This window comes from Artibeus jamaicensis, unplaced genomic scaffold (assembly GCF_021234435.1).
Source record: "Artibeus jamaicensis isolate MK-2021 breed Jamaican fruit bat unplaced genomic scaffold, CSHL_Jam_final contig_482, whole genome shotgun sequence".
NCBI lineage: Eukaryota > Metazoa > Chordata > Mammalia > Chiroptera > Phyllostomidae > Artibeus > Artibeus jamaicensis.
The window spans coordinates 8,543,440-8,569,279 of NW_026521857.1; the positions used below are offsets into that span (position 1 = coordinate 8,543,440).

Genomic DNA, 25,840 nt, shown 5'->3' on the forward strand with positions numbered 1-25,840 from the left:
ACGATCTGTGTGGTCCAAAAATAAAGACTACTGCTAAGAAGTCTATAACAAGATAGGGTATGAAGCAATGGTAACAGATTATATGCTTTCATGGTTCCAAACACCAACTCAGCCTATTCTGCCTAGTAAACATGAAAAGATAGGCACAAAAAATCTTAAAGTATAATTTTCTCACTAGCCCTCCAGTCCGGAATTTTAAAATTCCATTTGATGAAACCCAAGTACTGGTGATAAATGTGTGTATTCACTCTAAAATATAACCTAAGTATGAACTAACCTTTCATACTTATTGATGGCATATGAAGCACATAACAGCACTATAAAATATTCTGCTTAATCATACATACTCGTAGGTACATGCACCCAAGCTCATGCTCACTTCCCTCCCACCAATATCTCATCTGATTCTTAATATAAAAGAATTAGAGCACAAATCATGGTGAGTGTTAAGTTGATTACAAAGCAAAACTTGAGGTAATGCAACCAGGAAATATGTAAATATACTTCATAGTAACTATTATGTCATTCACATTTTGCCTAAAGGGGAAGCCATTTTCATATCAACTCCAATCAGGAAGTTATTCTTCATGCCAAAAGAACATGTTTTATATAAGCTGGCTAGAACATACAGCGCTCAGTTTCCAGAGCACTAGAACGGAGGGGTTTATCACATACTGAAACACGAGCAATATCTGTGATGAGAAGTATTTCCTGGAAAAGAATTTTATCAGATGGCCCTATAAGAGAAAAATGCCAACCAAAAAATATTATCAGCAATGGACTTTAAGTGGAGACAAAAGCTGAGCGTTGTAATTTTGTAGGAATAGTAAGGCATGGTCTGATAGCGGGCATCAGTACGTTACTGTAAAGAGCAAGAATAGCGTGAGGCCACACAAGAAGGGATAGACAGATACTGGAACAGTGGCTCCAATTTTCACCCCTGCCTTCATCATCACTCTATACTATGCCAACTTTCCTTCCTTCCTTTCTAGTTCCTTCCCTAAAAGGAGGCAAAAGATATTTCCTCACTATTCTTTTTTATTTCTGCTGTTGCTAAGAGAAGTCTTTTCTCAGGCTAAACACTGACTCTGACTGGAGAATAACAGATAATGTGAACCTGTGTCCACTTAGCGCAGCCACTGGCAGCCAAAGTCCTACCCACCCTCAGTCAGAGAGAATGAGTGCTGATTTTGTACACCACTAAAACGTCTGTGGTTACTTTTTATGCAGCTATAGTTAACTGATAGAGAGACAGCAATTATCTTTAAGTATATGATGAAGTTTCCCTTCTTTATGGGAAATGAGAAAGTACTAGAAGAGATTCAGATTAAAAAATAAGAAAGATTAGTATTATGAGCACCTTATTTTTATTATTGTTCAAGTACAATTGTCTCCATTTTCACCCCACCATGGCCTCCCATCCCACCCACCCCTGCTTCCCATTTTTTAAGAGTTTCAAAAATGAGAACAATAAATACTGGAGCTCAGTTAGCTGTTAGAAGAAACAAACCAAATAATCTTGGTTCCCTCATATGCATTTGATCCCAGACATAAAAATCACAGAATAAGCCTCCATATTATTAAAAAAGAGGCAGTTTCTGAAAATAGACAAGAAGTGTTTTCTTTATGCTAACTTACTCTATCATGATACAGAAAATCAATCTAGTACTTTTGATAAGACATATGGTTTATCTTGGTCTCTATTTACTTGCATCTAGTTTCTCAGAACAAGCATTCTCTTGAGAAATTAAGTAATAGAAACATTTCAAAACTAAAAAAAATCTTTTAAACTAAACTTGAGTTAAATTAAAAGTTTTTATTTTAGTAAATTATAAGTGGATGATGATGACCAAGAAATTTCCAGAAAATCTTGAGCAGATGAATTTGCTTCTATTTGCAAATATTGAGTATAGCCACCATTGTTCTTACTCTAGATTCAGAAAGATATATGTTTAGATTCCAGTTCTAACCACTTATGAGCTATCTGACCTTTGATAGAAAGTTAGTTCCTAAGCCCCAGTTACCAATGAAGTAAGAAAATTATACATATAGTAAGTGCTTGACAATTAGCAGCCACTATCACCATCACCGTCAATACCATTGTCCTTATCAAAATTTTCATCATCATCAAAATCATTGTCACGAAAAGTTTTGGGAAAGAGAGGATATGATCCAAGCTGTGCCTTAGGAGATTAGTTTAGCAAGAATACACAAAATGAATCAGAAAATGCAAGTGAACTAATAATTTTATTTGGAATATCTCTATCTTTTTGTCCCCCTCCTCTGGGATATTCCTCATATACACGCACCAGAGTTGGAATAGAAAACTGAATACTAAACCACAAGTAAGGCAATGCTGGCATTTCTGCCCCACGTGAGTTACATACAGCCAGAGATCCAGACAGAAATATTCCCCATCACCAGTTTGCCCAGAGGCTCAGGACTAATGGTCAGACAGACTCCAGGTTTGTGCCTAGAAATCTCTTCACCCTCAGCACTCACTTGTGATGCTACAACATGTCTCTTTGCTGCCTACACAGCTGACCATCTGTTAGAATGGCATAGTGCCAGCTTACGGGAGAGCTTGCTGGCTCTACTGCAGCTCAGGGGCCAAGAGATGGTTTTCCACAAGAAGCACTTATAAATCTTACAAGTGAACCTAGAGAGAGCTCCTGGTTCCTCTTCTTCTCCCCACACAGCAATGCTCATGGAGATTTTTGCTTCACATTTATTTCACCTGTTGATTTAAGTAGTTGGGTCTCCAATCTAAATCTTGAAATCTGGAGAGGAATAAACATGAACCATGTGCAGATAGATACCTGTGGCTGCCAAACAGACAGGTGCTGTTATTGCCTGCTTGTTGGCAGGGATAATGGGAAGCAGCAGGGTTTCCATCAATAGTGCTAGTGCCTCCTCTAATTCCCCAACGTTTTTCTTTCTTCCCATAATACCTCCCTCTTTCCCCAGTTTTGAAACTCTCTGTAAGACAGAAGAGATTTGTTTTACTTGTCTTCCACTTGTGTCCACACTAATTTACATGGAAAACATTAAATTGTATACATATAAGTGATTCTTAAAATACAGAAGATACTTAAATACATTTGGTGTTTTGAACTAATGCTTATGTGTGACTAGACTATGTTTTATAATTACATTAAAGATCATACATCCTTTGGGGCTGATAGAACAAGAAGAGTAAACACAAATACTACAAAACTACTCCAGCTAATCCTAATAATATTTATACCTCTTAGGGTCAAAGTGCAGAGCTAAGAGTTTAAATGTCACCCGATGATGATAACAATGATATTATATGCCAATATTCTTTCTTTCTTTCTTTCTTTCTTTCTTTCTTTCTTTCTTTCTTTCTTTCTTTCTTTCTTTCTTTCTTTCTTTCTTTCTTTCTTTCTTTCTTTCCTACATTCAACAACTATGGACTAGGCATTGAGCTAAAAGTTAGTGATCCAAAAACATATCAACCAGGACACCTCCAGTCAAGAATTTATGTATGTATATGTGACCAGAAAAACATAAAAGAAAACAGAAATTCAACAATGGAAATGCACACAGGTGTTGTGAAAACACTTACCCCACCCTGGAGGGAATTAGGGAAAACTCCCTGGAAGACATCAAAGGCAGTTTCATTAAAAGTGTGGATTCCTAAAACAGAGGAAGAACTAAGTATTACTTATCCTTACCTAACAGGTTGGAGGATTGTACACATCTATTTACTATTCAAATCTGGCAAGATTTCTGGGTTAAATTTTAAAAAGCTATGAAACAGAATTAATTTTTGTTTTCTGTCATCACAGGTAAACACCATTGTATAAATTTATGTCTAGTATTCCTTTTTCTCTACAATGGATCAAGAAAAAAGAGGAAAACTAAAACAAAAAAATTGCAAGAAATGTAACAAGTTTGCCTTTGCTGCTGTGCCCCAGTGGATTTAATGTTGGCTCATGCATCAGAGTCACTGGTTTGATTCCAGTCTAGGACACATGCCTAAATTGCAGGCCAGGTCCCCCAGTAGGGGGCGCATGAAAGGCAACCACACATTGATGTTTCCCTCCCTTTCTTTCCTCCTTCTTTCCCCCCTCTCTAAAATAGATAAATAAAATCTTTAAAATGAAATAAAAATGTAAAAAAGAAGAAATGTAACGTAGTCTTTTCTTATCCATTTCAGAAATAAAGTTTGCCAGATGATCATAGAATCTTAGCACCAGCAGTGGCTTTGTGAAAGGTCTTTTTGTCCACCTCTCTGGTTTTAGAGAGAAGACAGAGTCCCAAATAGTGAGCAACCTTGCCTTTTCCCTCCAACACAGATAAGGCTTCCTCCATGTTGGGGTTCCTCACTGTTTACATTATAGGTGGGATATAGAATATCAGAAAACTTGCAGGTGCTGGTTATTACACCAACTTTTCAAGAAACAATCAAATGAAAAGGACTTTCTAATTACAGATAACTATAATTGATATGTTTTCTTTTAAATAATTTGAGTTGCCTCCCGACCATTTATAGTTAAAGAAAGAGCTGTTTTGAAAATGTGCTTAGTCCCTGTCTGAACCAAGGAAGCACAAAGTTTTAGAGTGATTGAGAAAAACTGGACAAAATAGAAAATTGCTATGATATTATAGAGTATATTACCAATACCCAGAGGGGCAGAAAACCTAAATTGTGAAATTCAATGCGACCTTGATTTCTTCATCCGCTACATAAAAAGAGTCAACCCAGCAAATCCCAGGCTTCCTTCCAGCTTTCAGCCATTCAAACAGCTTGAACCAAGAAGCTCTCTCCATAAACTCCATTCACAGCACTAACAGTTTCTTCCACCGCTCTCATTGCCCCATAGAGTCTTCCTAATGCACATTAGAAGCCCATAATGGACCATAAACCTCCAACAGTCAAATGGCAGCTTTGTACTTTCTATTTTAATATTATTTATAATCTTTTAGTTAACTTATTATAGATAAAGGTTCTATTTAAATGTGGTCAAGAGGTAAATGATTATCTTTTATGAAAATACTAGTGTCTTCCTTCTATAATACTGCCTAGTATTATTTGGACTGATATTTTAGAAATAGAATAATTAAACATGATTGTTTCTCGTTTTAGAGTGTTGAAGAAGAATTAAGCTCTTGGATTCTATTTGAGTCAACATTTAGGATTAGTTATTTCTCAGAAGATGAGAGGGTTGTGGGGAGGTGATATTCCAACATCTAAACATTTTAAATGAAAAACATGTATATATATTCACATGTGTATCATCCCTGAGTATGTATGTATATTTCCCCCTGATGCATGATCTCAGTAAAATATCAGAGAGAAAAAAATATCAGACATACATAGCATAGCAATCAAGGGCTAATGAAGATCCAGGTATTAAATCAATTAAGAAGTATCAAAAGCTACCTAATCATCAAGGAACAAAATTGGCACCACAATATATAGTGAGTATGGGAAAGCCTAATTTACTAAACATACCCTGCAGTCACATAATTGCATGTAATTTTACCAGCATAATTAACTAATTTAATTACCACTTCTCAAGTGCATCAATTATTGACATTACAGAGTTTTCAGACAGCAGAATTACTGTGTGGTACATCCAGAGAATGCAAAATGCTTTGTACGCCTCTTTTCCAAGTCACAGTCAACTACGGAAGAAGAATATGGAGCTGGAGGGGGAAAATTCCTATCCTCGAAGGCTCAGTGGGGCCAGGTTTAAAGGATGGAGTACCACAAATGTGTGGGGCACGAGGCAGAGAAGGGGAGGAAGCCCCAAGACTATGCTCTTCGAAGCAGTTCTTTGCCAGGGTGCAGACAAAATGTGCAAAGCCCAGCCAGGGAAAGAAATAAAAGGCTCTCATATGTTTTTTTTAAAAAGCTATGCAACGCCAATTCAAAATGTGCCTAAGAATACTTGCAGGAAAGAAAGGAAATAAGAAGTTTGACCAAACATTTTATTAAAGAACTGAAACTTCCTTTGAGAACAAGGTTTTTCTAGTTCATATCATTCTTTTTTAATGTAACTGTTTCTAAAACATTCAATGACTGCTTGAGCTTTTCAGGTCAGAGAGATGTGGTAGTCCACTCAAGGATGGAGCACAGCTTCATGACTGTTTAAACAATGACAGGCAACATCAGTCGATATTGTTCTTATGTCACATAATTTGTGACCACTGATGGCTAAAACTCCTGGGAGCCTGGGTTTGATTTTGTGCTTCTTTTCACGTCAGCTCTTGCACCTGACCTTTGCAGTTGCATCGTCACATCCAGAGGTGGCTGAACGGGGGAACAGTGTTCCCATTACTCGGATATTTTAATGAGACGAGTTAATATGGACTAAAGGGCGTGACACCAGCACATGCGTCTCACTATTTGAGTCCTTAAACATCTACACTGTCTTTAGATTTATTTAAACTGGAATTTTATGTCCTTTATTGACTCTAGAATAAGAAAGGAGGTCTTTATCACTTCTGTCTTTAGAAGTTTACTATCACATCACTTTCTTTTTAAAGATTTTATTTTTTATTTCTTTAGAGGGGAAGGGAAGGATAGAGGGAGAGAAACATCAATGTTTGGTTGCCTTTTGTGCGTCCCCTGCTGGGAACTGGCCTGCAGGGGACTGGCCTGCAACCCAGACATGTGCCCTGACTGGGAATCGAACCGAGATCTGGTGGTTCGCAGGCCCGCACTCAATCCACTGAGCTACACCAGCCAGGGCCTATCACATCACTTTTAAGTGATTTAGGCAATTCAGGAATTAACACTAAAAAAAAGAAAATATGTTTTCGCACATATGGTTGAAAATCAGATTACCGTCTCAAGATCTGAATCTTGTATTGGGGGAAAACTTGCAGAGACTGAGAATAAGTACCGGCAAATTAATTGGGATGTACATTACAAAGAGTTTGTTTCTGTGAATCATATTTATTTACCTTATAGAATAAACATATTGGAACTGAGAGTTGGAGACCTAGAATTATTACCTAATTCTTGGTGTGCATCATTAAGCAGAGCAAAGTTGTTCAGTTCATGACGTTTCCTTTGAAACTTTCAGCAGTCTTCATTCCATATTTTCTACATAACGTTTCCCCCACTGCCTTTCAAAGACTAAATTCTGCTCCTACCCTCTATCTTAAAGTGGCTTAAATTTAAGTCAATGTATTATCTCTCATGGGGTATTTAATGTAAATTCTTTATGATTTTCTGTGTAATGTGTTAGATCTTTAAAAATTATTGCAACACTTTGATATTATTTCTAGAATCAATAATCAAGTGAGAAACGGTATTTGGGGGGCCAGAAGGAATTGGTAGAAAGCAGGGCTCCCCTGTGTTCCTACCACCACAACAGACTAGCAGCTCTCCTCTTCCTCTAAAAAGTCTGCTTCTAGTATTGACACACAGTCTTGTAAACCAAGTCAACTCAATTTTTCATTTCTCTATGAAATATATTAATATAGTCCAAAGAAGAGGCAATGAAATATGATCTGCCTTGGAAAAAGCCTTTTCATATCAGGAATGCCTATTATGAGAAATTTGTAAACTTAAGCGTAAGCCTCTGTCAAGAGGAAACCCCTATTAATTGGGCCTTAAATTAACGTCAGTCCCTAGTTCACTCAAACTATTGATATGTATTCTTTGATTCTTGATACCCTTACCACATATATTGTACTGTCTGCAGCATGGATCTACATGGGCAATGGTTCAGGAAGACCAGTAAAAAGGGAGACATCATTTTAATTAGCTGGTGCTAAAATAAGTCAGTTAGAACAAAAATACCTTTTACCTTCAACAAGAAAAAATATGTTACAGAAATAAGGACCATATAGAAAGATGTAATATACTCTATGGCTAGAAAAATATGTGTAAAGCATATTCCTTCCAATGGCACTCATACTCTGGCAAGGCATTCAGAGACAATGTGAATAAGAATAATACAAAAAAATGAGTCAATTTGCTTTAATAACTCAGCAGGAGACAGAACTGTTAGGAAGGGTCTCCAGAGATGCCTTCATGGGGGACATCTCAAAGGAAGCATAGAATTTAATACAGAGAGGTAAGACAGGGGAGTGGGACAATTGTAGGAAATGCCATGATAAAAAGTAGAGATGGAAAGCTTGTGAGAAAATGGGCAGTATTCAAGTGGCCTAAAGCACGATGGCCACATACAAAATCAAGAAAGCAGTGAGGTGAAGAGAAGGAAACGTAAGGGGCATTGAGATCTGGAAGCTCTAGTCCCATCCCTCCTACTAACAGTCATGAGGTTCAAAAAAGCTACTCCATCTTTCCAGATGTAAAATGAACAGGTTTTAGTAGGATGATCCCTATTATGCTTCCTGGGTCTACACAAATCTTACGAGTTGAAATTGAAATTTTCTATTTTTCATGCTTATAAATACTTCTAGTTTTTTTTCATTGTTGGCACACTGTCCTGGTATTCTTTATACCTAACTGTAATCTATTTCTCCTGCTGGATCAATTCATTTTATACCAATCAGACTTACAATAACACTGTCAACCACATTTCTGAGATAATTCCCCAAAGAGGATACCCAAATAACGGTCAGCTGAATTAAAGATGCCTGTGGATTGTTTTGGTCATCTAGCTTCTTTTTTTTCTTCTAATGCTTTTCAAACAAGTAGTTTGTCTATCTGATCTCCATTCTCAAATTATAGTTTTGTTCATTATAACCAGAGTTGGCTTCTGCCATCATACATTTTACTAGAACTGTATTTTCAGAAATTACTGGTGACTTTCTAATCCACCATTCTATGTGCCTTCTCTGTAGCATTTTATGTTGTTGACATATGGCTACAGGAAAATGATATTCACAACCCAGAGCCAGATAACTCATCTATTGGTCAGGACAGAGAGCTGAGGATAAGCAACTCTCAGAACTGGTGACTATTATTGATCAATTCAGCATCCTCCAGGGCCATGGAAAGATATTATTCTCCTAACACAAAATGCATGGCATCTTTTTGAAACACCAATCAATCCTCATATTTTCTGGACTGAGTGTCTAACAATTCAATTCAATTTTGAAACTGACCCAAAGTTAGCATCACAGACACAGGTCTCCATTCTACAGCACTGCTCCCATTTCCAACACCAGTGGTAGTGGGCTGCCCAGGCTTTCCACACTTCTGCCTGGCTGACCACAAATTCAAAAGTTCCCATCACCTCCTTCTCAGGTTCAATAATTTGCTAGAATGACTCACAGGACTCAGGAAAGTGCTTTACCTACTGTCACTGGTTTATTGTAAAGCATATGATCAGGAATAGCCAAAAGAAAGATGCACCTGGCAAGGTGTAGGGGTGAAGGGTGGCACAGAGTTTCCACGCCCTCTCCAGGTCGGCAGCAGTTCTGTGTGTTACCAACACAGAAGCTCTCCAAACTCCATTGATTAGGAGTTTTTATGGAGGTTTAATTATGTAGGCATGATTGATTAAATTGATGGCCATCGGTGACTGAATTAAATTTCCAGCCCCTCTCTCCTCACATAGATAGGGGACAAAGGAGGGGGATGCTGAAATTTCCAACCTTCTAATCACAGCTTGGCCTTTCTGGTGGCCAGTCCCCATACAGAAGTTCTGTAGTGGTTCCTGTAGGAAAAACCCTATTAGAGTATAAAATATATTCTTGTCACTCAGGAGATTTCTAGGACTTTATAAGATGTGTGCCAGCAACCAAGGACAAAGATCAAAAATTTATTTGTTATGCCACAACCACCCTATTTAATGGTATTAATGTCATTATTCTACACTCTGACTCTTAAATAAGCACTTATTTCTTGTGGCCCAGAATGATCCAAGAGAAATGTTATTTCTTGTGGTGATCCCTCTGTTCAAAACCGTATTTATTAGTTACTTGAAGTACCCAGAGGCATAACTGAGGTTGTTTGGAGAGCATTCAGTCCTTAGCCCTCTGCTCATTTGACTCTCTACATTTTCGTTAGACCTCATCTAACAGCAAGGTCCCCACTGTGGAAATGGTGACATCTATGAACAAAGCATCTCAAGTCCTCATCACTCACCCTCTCCCCTGAACCCAGGACTTCAACATCAATTGGCAGCTGTGTTAACTGTGGCATTGTATATCATTTTCTTCTCAATACTCCAAAGCTAGACATCTCACCTTTCCCTAAAATAAGATTCTTCCCCATCGCTCTTATTTTTTTAATTCTTAACTTCTCAGGTTCAAAATTTTGACACCAAACTTTAATCTTTCCTTTTCCTTAATCTCATATCCAAGTAGTCATCAACCTCATCAGTTAATTTCAGTAAGTATTTATATATTTTCTTCATTTCCCCATTTCTCTGTAAATCTCTAGCTATGAAGGCCAGCTCTACTCAGTTAGTGTTGGGTAAAGTGGGTTGTTTCTTTGTGGTGAGATAGTGGTTGATGTATTGCCGACCATTTCTCCATCTTGACCTAATTCCACACACCTCCATGAGAATAATTTTATTAAAGTAGTGCTCTCTTTATAGAAATTCCTTCATTAAAATTTTAATGGTTCCCATTGTCAAATTTATTAGTTTACTCTTTATGAGTTTGTAGTCTTAGTCTTACCAAGTTCTCCAGATGCTTTCCTGCTTCTCCTGTACATGAAACCTTCACTGAAGTTCTATTGCTCTGCTGCGGTATACTTGAGATGTTAAAGGACCTGAAATCGGAAGGCCAGAGTTCAAGTCCAGCCTCAGCCACCTGATTTCTGTGGGCATTTGAAAACTCATTTCCCTCTTGGAAAGGATTTTCACACACACACACAAAAACACAGGTAATGAATACCATTGTCATAAGGTTGTATTGATTATACAGGTAAACATCACATACAAAAAGAGTTCCATAAACTCCTTTATGCTATACAAATTAAATGATTTATTAGTTATTAGTAAATCAGGGAACAGAATCTGTGCCCCACTCATTGCTTTATATCCAGCACCAGGCAGGCCCAGTGCCTAATACACAGGCCCTCAGTAAATATTAGCTGAGTAATGGATAAATGAATGACGGTATAGTTGTCTGTTCTCTCCTGAGACTCATGAAGAACTTTCTCTAACATCATAACTTTCTTCCTCTGATTCATGCATGTATGGTCTGTTAAATTTTAAATACATTTTTATATGAATTTGACTTTTCTTCCGAACTAGGTCACAGTTGAAGGCAGTGATTTCATTGTATCCCTTTTTATTCTTGAAGAGTGCCTATTATCTTAAACAATAACTTTAAATCTCTTAGCAATACCAAAACACTGACATTTTCTCTAATACAATTTTTTAAATTACCACTGAGGGGGGCGTGTGTATGTGTGTGTATGCAGTTATATACACCATATCTAACTAGATCAGATACCTAATTAATTGGACTCTGAAATCAAACATCTCACCCTCATTAACAAGTATTTCCAGATGCAGTGTCTTCTCTGCTCCTAATTTGAGGAAAATACTTTCACTAATAAACCTTCATTGTTCCCATCAAAATGATGTCTCCGATGCCAGCCTTGGACAAATAAGCTCTTCATTATAATTTTCTACTTCACATGTGTTTCATTTAGTTGCCTTTTATTCCTAAGCATCTGAAATATTTAGTTGTATAAAAACATGAACATTTCTTACACATGGATCATAGACTTTGTCTGTTTGCTTGTTTGTTTGTTTAAAACTAAATCCATTTAGAAGGGATAAGGGACAAAACATTCAAACTGCAGTTTCTTAGAGCTTTAGGACAATGAAAAGATGAAAAATGTTCTCTGGGCTTGTAGAATAATATTAACAACAATCAATCTTATATCTCACAAATTGAAAATTTCATCCACACAACTAACTTCTTCACTTTGGCCTTTTATCGTCAACATGATAGATCTTCCAGTAGAAGCAGAACTACTTACAACATCTTGTATCATTGTGGCAGCTTTTCTTTTTTTCTCTCTCTTTTTTTTTTTTTTGAGGTTGGGAGAAGCCTAAGAGTTCATTTTAATGGAACTAATCAGCCCATTTTGACAATAGAGGGGAAGGAACAGGGACAGGTAGATAACTGCATGTTTGGACATCAAACTATTAACATGCAAATCATATGCAAAATCATGGGCTAGCAAGTTTGAGCCTTTGTGATTGGACACAGTTGCCCTCTAAATGGACAACAGCTCTGGTAAAATTCTGTGCAGAGAAGTATCTGATAGGCACAAGAAAAATATATAATGTTCTCTGAACATTGGTTTTGACCTGTTTGAAAGAGCGGTATTCCTTTCAATTTGACTTTATTGCCTGCTCACTGGCGGGGAGCACCGAAGCGTGGCAGGGAACAGAAGCCCATGTAACGCCCATGCTCTGTACACGCAGTAAATAACAGGAATGAGAACACAGGGCAGCCAGCACAGACAGTGTCCTTCACATCACCCAGAGGCCACTGCTGAGCTCCCAGGGACAAGCAGCATTAATTATAGACTAATGATGCCATTTGCATGCACATTTTTAAAAACAGTAGTGAATGTAGACCTAATAATTGAGGATGAGTGAGATGAGGCTGCATTAAAATGCTCTATTGAGTCTCTTATCTCATTTTTTTAAAAACACCTCTATCACCTTGGTGCTCGTCAGTATACATTAACATTGGGCAACCATGTGACATGGAACATTATGCTGGTTCTTTATAGATAAAATCACTTTACCAACCTGCTTTTAGAGTGTTTCCCCTCTCTGCAACCTTTTATGATCATCAGCTCAAGATTCTGGGGGCAAGCAGTGGTAAAAATAAAATATAACTATTGATGTACATGGGAAGAAAAAAATTTAAAAAATTGATGTAGGTGGGAAGAGAAGGATTCTGTAAATAATAAATCAGGCACTGTTTTATATTTATATTTGGATTATATTCTGAGACAATCAAGTACCTGTTTATGTGATTCAGGTAATTACAGAATTGGAGGACAGAAAATAGAAACTTAATTCAAGAAAGTAACATCTTTATCCACAAAGCCACGGTAGCCACAGCCACACCACAAGCTGAGACATGCAGCCTGGGAAGGTCAGAGGCCAGGAAGCCTCAGCTGAACATGGTTCCTGTAGGGTGTCTCCATCTATTGCTGGAAGAGCTGATGGTCTTGGCCAGGGATCCTTTTATGCACAGCAGTTGGTGTTCTGAATTGAGAAGTGTTAGACAGATAGATGGGCAGCTCCAGCAGATGTTTGCTTACTTTTAAAGTTTGTTTTATTTTCTTGAAAACTCATTTTATAAGACATGTTACATGCTCTTGTTTTATGTCATATTATTCACACTCAGATTTTGGTACAGAGCATTTGAAACAAGCAAGTGTTGCCTCTAAGCACATTTGGACAACATCTCTCACACTTGACTTTCTATTTCCCACACTTCCTTTATAGCACACTTTTTTATTTTTTATTTTATTTTTTTAAATTTATTTTTTAAAAATTGATTATGCTGTTACAGTTGTTCTATTCCCCCCTTCATTCCCCTCCACCCTGCCCCCCCATCCCCACCATTACCCCCCTTTAGTTTATGTCCATGTGTCTCAAGTCCTTTAGGTTCTGTATTTCCCATGCTATTCTTGCCCTCCCCCCATCTATTTTCTATCTACTGTCTATGCTACTTATTTTCTGTACCTTCTCCCCCATCTCCTCCTCCCACTCCCCTGTTGCTAACCCTCCTTGAGATCTTCATTTCTATATTTCCACTCCTGATCTAGCTGTTCTTTTAGTTTGCTTTCGTTTTAGGTGTGGTTGTTAATAACTGTGAGCTTGTTGTTCTTTCACTGTTCATGTTTCTTTAACTTCTTTTCCTTAGATAAGTCCCTTTAACATTTCATATAATAAGGGCTTGGTGATGATGAACTCCTTGAATTTGGTCTTATCTGAGAAGCACCTTATCTGTCCTTCCATTCTAAATGAAAGTTTTGCTGGATAGAGCAATCTTGGTTGTAGGTCTTTAGATTTCATGACTTGGAATATTTCTTTCCAGCCCCTTCTTGCCTGTAAGGTCTCTTTTGAGAAATCTGCTGACAGTCTGATGGAGAGCTAAGGGGACAATCACCTATAGCACACTTTTTTAAAAGATTTCTTCTCATGGAATAAAACTTCACTTTGCGAAAAAGTAATAGTAAATAAAATGACAACCCTTATTCTCATAACAAATATGAATATTTTAATGTTCTCTTAATATTAGTAAAACTGGAAACTGAATTATGACTGCTTAAATATTTACAACCCACAATTTCAATAAGACACTTTAATAAAAGTTATAGCACAAGGAACAAAGACCTGAGATATGCTGGACTTTTTACAGGAGGTGTTAAATAGATATTTAGCTAAACAAATATTAGACTGTCCATGCTATCATTAAAATGGGGCTCTGGGAATAAAAAATCAAGGGCCCTTCTATGCCTAGGCTATAAGAAAGTAAATAAGTCACTAGGATACACAGAAATGAGAAAAGCCAGACAGTTCATCTGTCACTATGCTCTCATTTTGAAGGTGAGGAACCTGGGATCCAGAGGTTATTACTTAGGAAGAATTACATAGCTTTTTAGGGACAGAACTACAACCAGAATAGAATTAACCTACATTCCACAGTTTGGTGTTGTTTTTCTTCTCCCATTAAAAAAAAAAGATAGGTTATATTCAATGTTTCCACGGGGCACAGTGGAGTTGGGGAAGCTTGAATTTCTTCAGTGTTTCACCACATATTTCTGTGGCAGTTCTACCAACCTTGCTGGGTATGTCTACACTATCAGGAAATAGGACTTAGCACCTCAAATAGGAAAGCTCTTTAGGGTTTATTATTATTATTATTTATTATGTAATTAACATTTTATAGTGCCATATAGGTTTATGCTTTTCTCAAAAGCATATACTTTCATGAGCCTCATTCATTCATTCACTGAGCTACTATGTCATAATTACTGTGCCCTCCACTAAGCCTTTAATCTATATTATTTTATTTAATTCTCATATCAAGCACATGTTATTAGTCCATTTTATAGACAATAAACAGGCCAACAGAGGTAAAGTAATCTGCTTCAGATCACTGTTAGAGGTCAACAAAAAAACCAGGTACCAAAGCCTGCTGTCTGTGAACACAAGCTCTTAATCACATTGCTAGGTAACCTTTGCAATGACATGTGTGCATCCATCTTGATTAGCTTACCTAAACATCACAAACATAGTAGAAGACCTATGCCATTTTAACCATCTTATATATCATTCATTCATTCAACAAATATATGTGACTGCCTATTGCAGCAAATACTCTTTTAGTCACGGGGTACAGAGAAGAACAAGAGGCATAAACTTCATGGCCTGATGAAACTAACTTTCTAGTCAGGAAAACAGGCTATAAATAAGCAACATCATTTCAGGTAAAGCCAAGAAGAAAACTGAGAAGAAAGAGAAGACAGAATGGCCCTTGGGAGGTCAGCATCTTTTAACTATGAAGGTCAGGGAAGGCCATTCACAATAGATGATCTCTAAGCAGAAACCTCTAAGATGAGAAAGAATGAGCTATATGAATCTCTGATTAAATAAAGCCTTAGAAGACTCTGATGAAACCAAACCATAGAAAAATAAAATTGCCTTGCCTAAGGTCACATAACTAGGAATGGGCAGAGCAAGGAGTCAAAGCCATGTGTCCAGTCCTGACTTTTCCCATGACAGCACTCAGGTAGTTCTGCAGGTCAGCCTTACACCAATCAATTATGTCATTTTCATTCTCTTTGATTGTCTTGACAAGTGCTTTTAAAAACAATGTTCATATAGAAACAAATAAAATATATGTTTTCCTTTTTGCCAGCTGGTTAACCAGAAAGAATTTATTAAACCCCTCTTATGGGGCAGACTGAGAGGACGTCAGACACAAGAATCCTGTTTTTACTAAAAATATAAGGGAAAAAAGACATTCTCATATTTGACATTCTTGAATACTAGTTCTCCCCACTGTTATGGCTATGAATGGCTTTTATGATATACCCAAGTATGTATTTTGTACATCTTTGAAAATGGACAAAATCTTGTTTGTGCCCTACATGCCAAATGTGGAAGGAAACCCAACCTGTGGCATATTAAAAGGACCTGCCCCCACTTCCCTGGGATTATCTGAGAACCCTGGGCTGATACAGTCCAAGAGCCCTGGGGAGGGGCCTCTGGCTTTCCATTCTTAGCAGCCTCCACAGAGATGCTCATTGCCGAAGTTCACAGGGCACACAAATAGTGGGATGGCTGTGGTGACAGTATTCATGCTTTTTAAGCCCAAATCGGCTTATAAGATCTTCACTGCCACTTCAAGGCCATACATGTGGTGATCTTTCTCCAGACATCCCCCCATGTCTCCTCAGTCTGTCACCTACTAGGGCACTATGTGGAAATGGGTGTCATCTGCCAACTGCCCTCTTTTCTGGGAGACAATCCAGCAAAATACACTTGGATGACCTCAAAACACAAAGACGATCTCCTCCTTCTCCACTTCTCAAACTTTAGAGTTCACAAAACTCCCTTGGAGAATTTATTAAAACCCAGATTGTTGGCCCCCATTTCAGAGATTCTGTTTCACTAAGCCTGAGGCAGGGCCCCAGAATGTATATTTCTAACAAGCTCCTACACAGTGCTAATGCTGCTGGCCGTTGGACCACCCTCCCTTTGAGTAGCCCTGCTTATGTTACCCTTGCTTAAAGAGGAGAGAGATTTACCTTCTCATTTTTGTATGTGAAAGAATGTAGGGCAGCAAAAAAGTTCAGGACCCCAATTAATTTCTTAAGAACTTACACTGTTGCACTAGTAAAGACAAAGTGAGAGAAAATAACAAAGGGAGTTTTATTTCCTGAAACACAGGTGTGCCATGCTTTTCTGAGGGGGGGCTTCACTGGCAGGACTTCCTAACCACTGCTGCCACCGCACACCAGATCTTGGCTTATAAATCCATTCTCAGAAGACCAGCTGCAAGAAACGAGGTGGGAAATTTCTCTCAGGCAAGTCCGGGCACCTCCTTTTCTTTACAAATAGACTAGCCACAACTGGAATGCTCAGCCATTCCAGCCAGCCCAGAATGCAATGCCCACAAAAATTCATTGTGAGACAGATAGTGTCTCTAATAACAACAAGAATTTTATATCAAGAGTGCAAGAGAGCCCTGGCTGGTGTAGCTTAGTGGACTGAGTATGGGCCTGTGAAGCAAAGGGTCACCAGTTCAATTCCCAGTCAGGGCACATGCCTGGGTTGCAGGTCAGGTCCCCAGTAAGGGACCCATGAGAGGCAACCACACATTGATGTTTCTCTCTCACTCTTTCTCCTTCCCTTCCCCTCTCTCTAAAAATAAACAAATATTTTTTTAAAGAGTGCAGGGGAAAACAAACAAAAAAAGAGAGAAAAATACATGTATGGATAATACAGTTCAAAATCCAAGAGATTTGTCTCTTGCCACTATGCATTTTCACACTTTTTTCTACATTACACTGTAATCCTGTGGGTGTTTGTCCTTTGCCTTCCACTAAAATACCTTGCTGAGGCTATTTTTTTATTGATGTTCTACTGAATTTTGGCAAAGAAGTGGCCTAGACTCTTAGGGGAAAACACATTTATGTCTAATGTCTCCCTTCATGACCGTCACCTTTACCAAACCTTGTTTAAGAAATGGTCCATGAGTTCTGCAAGAATTGCTATAGTAGCACAACACAGTACAAAGAATGAAAGAATTTGGGCAGAAAGCATGTCATATTATTTGGAAAGTTTGGTTTCTTTACAGTATATGTATAGTTTGATAACAAAGCTAAGTAAACCCAAATGAAGAGGGTGTTCTGGAGAGACTTAAAAAGCAACTTCTAAGTCATATCAGTTCTGAGTAGCTGTTTTCTCCAATGTAAAATAATCTCGCACTGCTCTGGGAAGCCTAAATTGCACTTAAAGGATATGGAAAGAAACAACCTGGAAAAATGTACAATGATGCACAGGTTAGGCTAGATGTCACAGTGTCACGGGATGGCTTCAAGATTGCCATAGAGCATTTAATGGGGCAGAAAGTTGGAGATAGATCCACCACAACCAACGCTATGTGCCTGGAGCAACTCTATATCATGGCAGAATAAGTCTGCAATTCACTCTCATCATGGACACAATTCGGAAAGAGAAAGACCACTTGCATTTTTCCTATCCGGAGGCTAGGCTCAATTTAGTTATCCTGTCAGGCAAATTCTGCACTTTCCCTTCTTCAGCAGCCTGTATTATAAGTGCACTAGGTATCACAATGCACACTCATTCACTTATTATTCAACCTTTCTCTCCAGTATTATCCCCATATGTCAAGAATCATCATGGTGCCAGAGAAATTCTTGACATATAGACTTTCCTTAGGAGCCCCAGGGTAACTCAGTTTCCCTCAACAACTTGGAGGAGACAGAGTAATTATCTATTCAAGAAAAAAGAGAATTTTTTTGTACTTAGAGCCAGTAAAACAACCTCCATACATAGTTTTCAAAAAATGGACAATTAGGAGCATTTCCTCTCACATATCAATGCAATCTTTCCCTCCAAGCAATGGTCATGACTTCATGTCCTCTCCATATGTGAGAAAAGGGAACTGGGCAGTTGAGCTATATACTTGTTCATTAATATTCTAACAAAAATGCTCTGCTAGAGATACTAGAAATCAAGTTTCCCACAAGACTGTCACAATGTTTTTAACCCAAAGCAACGATGCTTCGACTTACAGCTCTGAAGGTGTCATTACTGTCTGCTGTGTCTTCATTCTCCTTTGGAACCACTCCAATTTCCCTAGGAACACAGGTGGTTTTTTGAATAAACAGAACTAACATATTGAGCTCCATAAGCTCTATGATGTTATGCATTTCTCTCGTTCACAGCTGTTACTGGCACAGCTGGAGTAATGTGCAACGATAAGGTGGCTACTTAGTGAACTGGATGTTGCTATTCAGAGTATAATTTCATAGCAAAGCATCTTCAGGTAAAGAAGGAACAGAAAATAACAAGAGGTAAGAGGTGTTCCACAGGGAACTGTACCTCTTTCATTATCTATGCGAGGGAAATGAAAACGTGTGTTTAGGGATCCATTGAAGAATTGATGGTACTCATCCTACTTCGGAGGAATCACGTGCTGAGCAGATTTCACTTTATCATGAAATAATTGGTATAGAGGACCAGAGGCATGTATATACTTCTGGCACTTAATAGAACTCAAATGGTAGCTGTAATAAAAATATTTTATTGCTTCTTATTAATCTAAGACTAAAGGTATTTGGGGAATTCTTAGTATAATATAAATTCCATTTTTGACACCAGTGTCAGTGTTCAAAGATTTAAATAATGCAAGCAGAATATAAACTAAACAAGGACAATGATGTTTATACTACAAAGTTGTGATGTCTCAGCACACGGCAATCTAGAAATTTTCTTAGCTATAATTTCCCCTGAATGTAAAATTAATTATGAAGACTTTTGATAAGTTTATTTACTGAACTTCATCTTATTATTCACAATAACCCAAGGAAATGCTTTAGTAAATGAAATAATGTCATTGTATTCCACAAAGATGAGAGACTTCTACTAAGAAATAACAGTTAAAAAACTATTGATAACACACCTTTGTTATCAAAGGTAAACCTTTTATCAAAGGTTCTAAAATGACATATGAAATCTGAATTGGATTTTCTATTTAAGATAGCAAGTTAGACATAGAATGAACTCTCTTCCTCTCTCACAAAATGGGTACAAATGATAGAAAAGAGGTAAAGAAAATTACTAATTATATATTTATATTTGAAAACTAAAAGCTGAATATATCCATAGATTAGAAAGAAATACCTAAAAATACAAACCAAACAGAAAGCTACAGTGATAAAAAAGAGGCCAAAGTTTTCAAAACATGCTGCTGCCATATATGCATATATACATTTATGTGGTCATATGTGTGTACATAGATGTATACATGAGTGTGTGTGCATGTATGTGTGCTCATGGGAGATATTAATCAAATATACTATCTAGTTGCTCACATTCTAAGGGTTATTTAAAACTTGAACATAAAGAACAAACACACACAAAAACTTTGAACTTTTTAAATTATCAAGATTTGGGTTAGCTCTCTTACACTGTGGTCTCCTAAGGAGCCTGTTAGAATCCATAATGAGCCAAAAAGTAGTCATTCTTAGATAATACAAACACACTAGCAAAATACCAAGTATCTGGAAATCTAATATGATGGAGGGAAAACAAATCCACTTGTGGAAGAATTTAAACTTGAAAGAATAGAAATAATAGAGCAAAGTCTTCTGGCCAAGATGGAGGCACAGGTAAACACACTGTACCTCCTCGCTCAACCAAAATAAGGAAACAACAATTTAGAAACAAAAAACAACCAGTACCAATAGAAAATTGAACTGTATGGAAGTCTGACAACCAAGGAGTTAAAGTAGACATATTTGTCCAGACCAGGAGGAGGGGTGGAATCCAGCACCTGGTGGAGAGCAGTAGCTGCGAAGCAGTGGCTGGCAGACCAGGTGGACCCACATTTGCATGCAGATAAACCAGGTGAAACTGGGGATCAAGACAGACTTCGCAACCCAGGATCCCAGTGCAGGTAAATAAAGCCTCAAAACACTGACTGAAAACACCTGCGGGAGTTGAAGTGTCGGGAGAGACTCCCAGCCTCAAGGGAGAGTTCATTGGAGAGACCCACAGGGTCCTAAAACATACACAAACCCACCCACACGGGAATCAGCACCAGAAGCACCCAGTTTGCTTAGAGGAAGTGGGGGAACAGATTGAAATCACCTGGAACAAGCGCCATTATTCCCTCTCAGACCCCTGCTTCACATACAGTGTCACAACCCAGCAACTGGGTTGCCTGCCCTGGTGAATATGTAAGGCTTTGCCCCTCACTATGTAATAGGCATGTCAAAAAATGGCCCAAATGAAAGAACAGACCAAAGCTTCAGAAAAAATACAACTAAGTGATGAAGAGATAGCCAACCTATCAGATGCACAGTTCAAAGCACTGGTGATCAGGATGCTCACAGAACTGGTTGAATTTGGTCACAAATTGGATAAAAAAATGAAGGCTTCACTAAATGAAATAAAGGAAAATGCACAGGGAACCAATAATGGTGGGAAGGAAATGGGAACTCAAATCAATGAAGTGGACCAGAAGGAAGAAAAAAAAACATCCAATCAGAAAAGAATGAAGAGACAACAATTCAAAAAAATGAGGAGAGGCTTAGGAACCTTCAGGACATCTTTAAATGTTCCAACATCTGAATTATATGGGTACCAGAAGAAGAAAAGGAAAAGCAACAAGTGGAAAAGTTTTTTAAACAAATAATAAAGGAGAACTTCCTCATTCTGGCTAAGGAAATAAACTTCCAGGAAGTCCAGGAAGCTCAGACAGTCCCAAAGAAGTTGTACCCAAAAAGGAACACACCAAGGCACATCATAATTACATTACCCAAGATTAAAGATAAGGAGAGAACCTTAAAAGCAGCCAGACAAATAGAGACAGTTACCTACAAAGGAGTTCCCATCAGACCGTCAGCTGATTTCTCAAAAGAGACCTTACAGGCAAGAAGGGGCTGGAAAGAAGTATTGCGTCATGAAAAGCAAGAACCTACAACTAAGAGTGCTCTATCTTGCAAAGCTTTCATTTAGAATGGAAGGGCAGATAAAGTGCTTCTCAGATAAGGTCAAGTTCAAGGAGTTCATCATCACCGACCCTTATTATAGGAAATGTTAAAGGGACTTATCTAAGAAAAAGAAGATGAAAAACACATATAGTAAAACGACAGCAAACTCATAGTTGTTAACAACCACACCTAAAACAAAAGCAAACCAAGCAAACAACTAGAACGGGGACAGAACCACAAAAATGGAGATCATATGGAGGGTTAGCAACAGGGGAGTGGGAGGAGGAGAGGGGGGAAAAGGTACAGAGAATAAGTAGCATAGATGGTAGGTGGAAAATAGACAGAGGGAGGGTAAGAATAGTATGGGAAATGTAGAAGCTAAAGAACTTATGACACATGGACATGAACTAAAGAGGGGAATGTGGGTGGGAAAGGGTATGCAGGATGGAAGGGACTAGAGGGGGGAAAATAGGACAACTGTAATAGGATAATCAATAAAATATATTTTAAAAAGGAAATAATACAGCAATATAAAAATAATTTTTAAAAATATATCTTAACATCCAGGGCAATAGTAAGTGAAGATAGAAATACTTACATAATTTTTAAGGAATGCAGAAAATATTACCATTTTCTATTACTATAACTATTACTATAGTAATATTTATTGACTAATGCCTGACACATATTCACATATTAAGCACTCTATGGATGTTATCTATTATTTTCTCTCACAACAATATTGGCTTCATAAAGTCAGAGAGTTTTGTTTGTTTTACTGATGCTATGTTCTCTAGTACTTAGAAAAATTTCTTACACAGGGTAGGGCAAAAGTAGATTTACAGTTACGAGTATGTAATACATATAGTTTATTCTTGTATTGTTATCTATTAATTATATTGTCTTCCATATGAACAACTATAAACCTACTTTTGCCACACCCTGTACATAGTAAAAATTAAACAACTAATTTTAGATAAAAGAATAAATTAGGTAATTACATATGTGAAAAATTAACAGTAGTTTATTAAACAAGAGCAGTGGTTATGAAACAAGAACAAATTCTACCAAAAAAACTAATTAGATATCTTAGATATGAGAAGAACAATGATTACAATAAAAAATCAAAAGTTCACAATTAGTGTATCACAAATGGTCATCGCCATAGGTAATTTGCCTTCTCACAGTAACTAGCTCCTAGAAAAAATTACTCTTGGAGTTGTTGTTGGTCTTTCAGAAGTTGGCAGTGTTCTCTAAGGGAAGCCTTCAGAGAAATAAACAGGAGCACATCCCGGTATACAGGTTTCCGATGCTAACCTCTGAGGTAAGAGAGCTCAAGAGTCAGGTCAGGAATACACAGAAAATTAAGCCAGGAGCTGAAGCCACACAGTTGAGAAAATGCACTAGAGCATAAGGAACCTAAAGCACTGAGGAGCCAGAGAAAAACTAATTTAATGAAAATCTATAGTGTATAAATGAAAGACAATGTCAAATAAATGAGAAGATAAGTCATAGACTAGGAGAAAATATTTGCAAAAGAAACATCTGTTTAAGTGTTGCTATACAAAATATACAGAGAATATTTATACAACCCAATTAACAGACACCTCACCAAAGAAAACATACAAATGGCAAATAAGCACATGAAAAGATGCTGCACATCATGGAGGAGTTACTGTTTAATATGTACAGTACAGGTGGCAAACACAAGGCCTGCGCCCTTCACCTTGTTTTATCCAGCCTGGCACCTTGTTTCTACCCAGCAGCAGTGCCAAACTCTTGCTTGACTGTTAAGGAGTAGTTACATTTATACAGTCCTAAAATTACATTTGGCCCTTTGAAGGCAATTGCAAGGCTGATGTGGCCCCTGGTGAAAATGAGTTTGGCACCGCTGGTGTACAGTTTCATTTTGGGAATAACAAGAAGTCCTGGAGATGGATGGTGGTGATGGCTGCACAACATGAATGCACTCCCACTCCATGCCATTGAACTGTACACTTAAAAATGATTCAAATGGTAAATTTCATGTTATCTATGCTTTGCCACAATAAAAAATATTCATTGAAATGAAAAAGAGTTTAAGGGGAAAACAATCAGAGGTAAAGTACTTTAAAGTTCATGTATAGTTTACGATATAGGTTAAAATATTGTTTAGCTTAAATTTTATGTTAAATATGCATGGTAAAGTTTCCATGCTGATAAAAGATTAAAAATAGAATGTATAAAACTAAATAAAAGAAAAAGTTGAGAAAAATAATATCAAAAAATTTTTAATATATTTTATTGATTATGCCATTACAGTTGTTCTATTTCCCCCCTTCATTCCCCTCCATCCTGCATACCACCTCCCCCACCATTCCCCCCCTTTAGTTTATTACCATGTGTCTCAAGTTCTTTAGATTCTATATTTCCCATACTATTCTTGCCCTCCCCTATCTATTTTCTACCTACCATCTATGCTACTTATTTTATGTACCTTCTTCCCCCTTCTCCTTCTCCCACTCCCCTGTTGCTAACCCTCCATGAGATCTTCATTTCTATGTTTCCACTCCTGATCTAGCTGTCCTCTTAGTTTGCTTTTGTTTTAGGCGTGGTTGTTAATAACTGTGAGTTTGCTGTCCTTTCACTGTTCATATTTTTTATCTTCTTTTTCTTAGGTAAGTCCCTTTAACATTTCATGTAATAAGGGCTTGGTGATGATGAACTTCTCAAATTTGATCTTATCTGAAAAGCACTTATCTGCCCTTCCATTCTAAATGAAAGCTTTGCTGGATAGAGCAATCTTGGATGTAGGTCTTTGGATTTCATGACTTGAAATACTTCTTTCCAGCCCCTTCTTGCCTGTGAGGTCTCTTGAGAAATCAGCTGACAGTCTGATGGGAACTCCTATGTAGGTGACTGTCCCCTTATCTCTTGCTGCTTCTAGGATTCTCTCCTTCATTTTCACCTTGGCTAATATAATTATGATGTGCCTTGGTGTGTTCTTCTTGGGTCCAACTTCTTTGGGACTGTCTGAGCTTCCTGGATTTTCTGGAAGTTTATTTCCTTTGCCAGATTGGGGAAGTTCTCCTTTATTATTTGTTCAAATAAGTTTTCCACTCATGGCTGTTCCTCTTCCCCTTCTGGTACCCCTATAATTTGGATGTTGGAAGGTTTAAAGATGTCCTGAAGGTTCCTAAGCCTCTCCTCATTTTTTTGAATTTTTGTGTCTTTACCCTTTTTTGTTTGGTCATTTTTTTTCCTCCTTCTGGTCCACTCCTTTGATTTGAGTCCCAGTTTCCTTTCCATTACTATTGGTTTCCTGTGCATTTCCATTCATTTCAATTAGTTTAGCCTTCATATGTTACTCTAATTTGTGACTAAAATCAACCAGTTCTGTGAGCATCCTGATCACCAGTGTTCTGAACTGTGCATCTGAAAGTTTGGCTATTTCTTCATCAATTAGATTTATCAGCTCTGGGGCTCTGAGTTGTTCTTGAGCCATGTTTTGACCTGTTCGTGCCTGTTACATGTGAGGAGTGGAGCCTTAGATGTTCACCAGGGCGGGGCCACCCAGGTCGCTGGTTTGCGATGCTGTATGTGGGGGCGGGGTCAGAAAGGGATAATGGCAGTTCCCTCTGCTACTTCCTGCCACTGGGGCCTGGGCAGTCCATCTCACTGCTAGCTCCTTCAGCGGTATATCTGTGCGCAAATGTGTGACCTCCATCAGCCCTCAGTGGGTCCACTGCCTTGCGCTCTCAGTGGGTCCAATGCCCTGCACCCTCAGTGGGTCCGCCTGCTTCTCCACACCTGGGATCCACCCACGGCTGCTGGCGCACCTGGGTCGCACGCCAGGACCGGTCCAGTGGATCTTTCCTGCTCAACCCCGCTCTGCTGCTGGCTCTTCCCCTCTTACTGGTTTGGCTGAAGGGTTTGTTGTTAGACTTTCATGTAGTTCAATTTTCTGTGGTTTGGCTGCATTTTTGTTGCTAAAACTTTATTGTTTTTAAACTTAGTTGTGCTAGAAGGGGCAGTGCTTCCACCTACACCTCCGTCTTGGCAGAAGTCTATAAATCAATATCAAAAATTTTGAATCCAAAATAGTAAGAGAAAAAAATGGGGCAAGTAGAAATTAATAGAAAATTTTCACCATAATAACAATTAAGATAAACAATTGGACTAAACTGAAGTTTTTTAAAAAGAGTCATTTGATTTTTTTTT

The 25,840-nt window shown here is 38.0% G+C and overlaps 1 long non-coding RNA gene across 1 annotated transcript in view; it reads right to left on the minus strand.

Annotated features, from left to right (window-relative positions):
* The window catches only part of LOC128627901 (uncharacterized), a 66,584-nt gene that overhangs the window by 33,499 nt on the left and 7,245 nt on the right, over positions 1-25,840 (minus strand). The window contains exon 3 of the long non-coding RNA XR_008392197.1: positions 3,590-3,660. This is a non-coding gene — a long non-coding RNA (uncharacterized LOC128627901). The remainder of the gene's footprint in view (positions 1-3,589; positions 3,661-25,840) is intronic.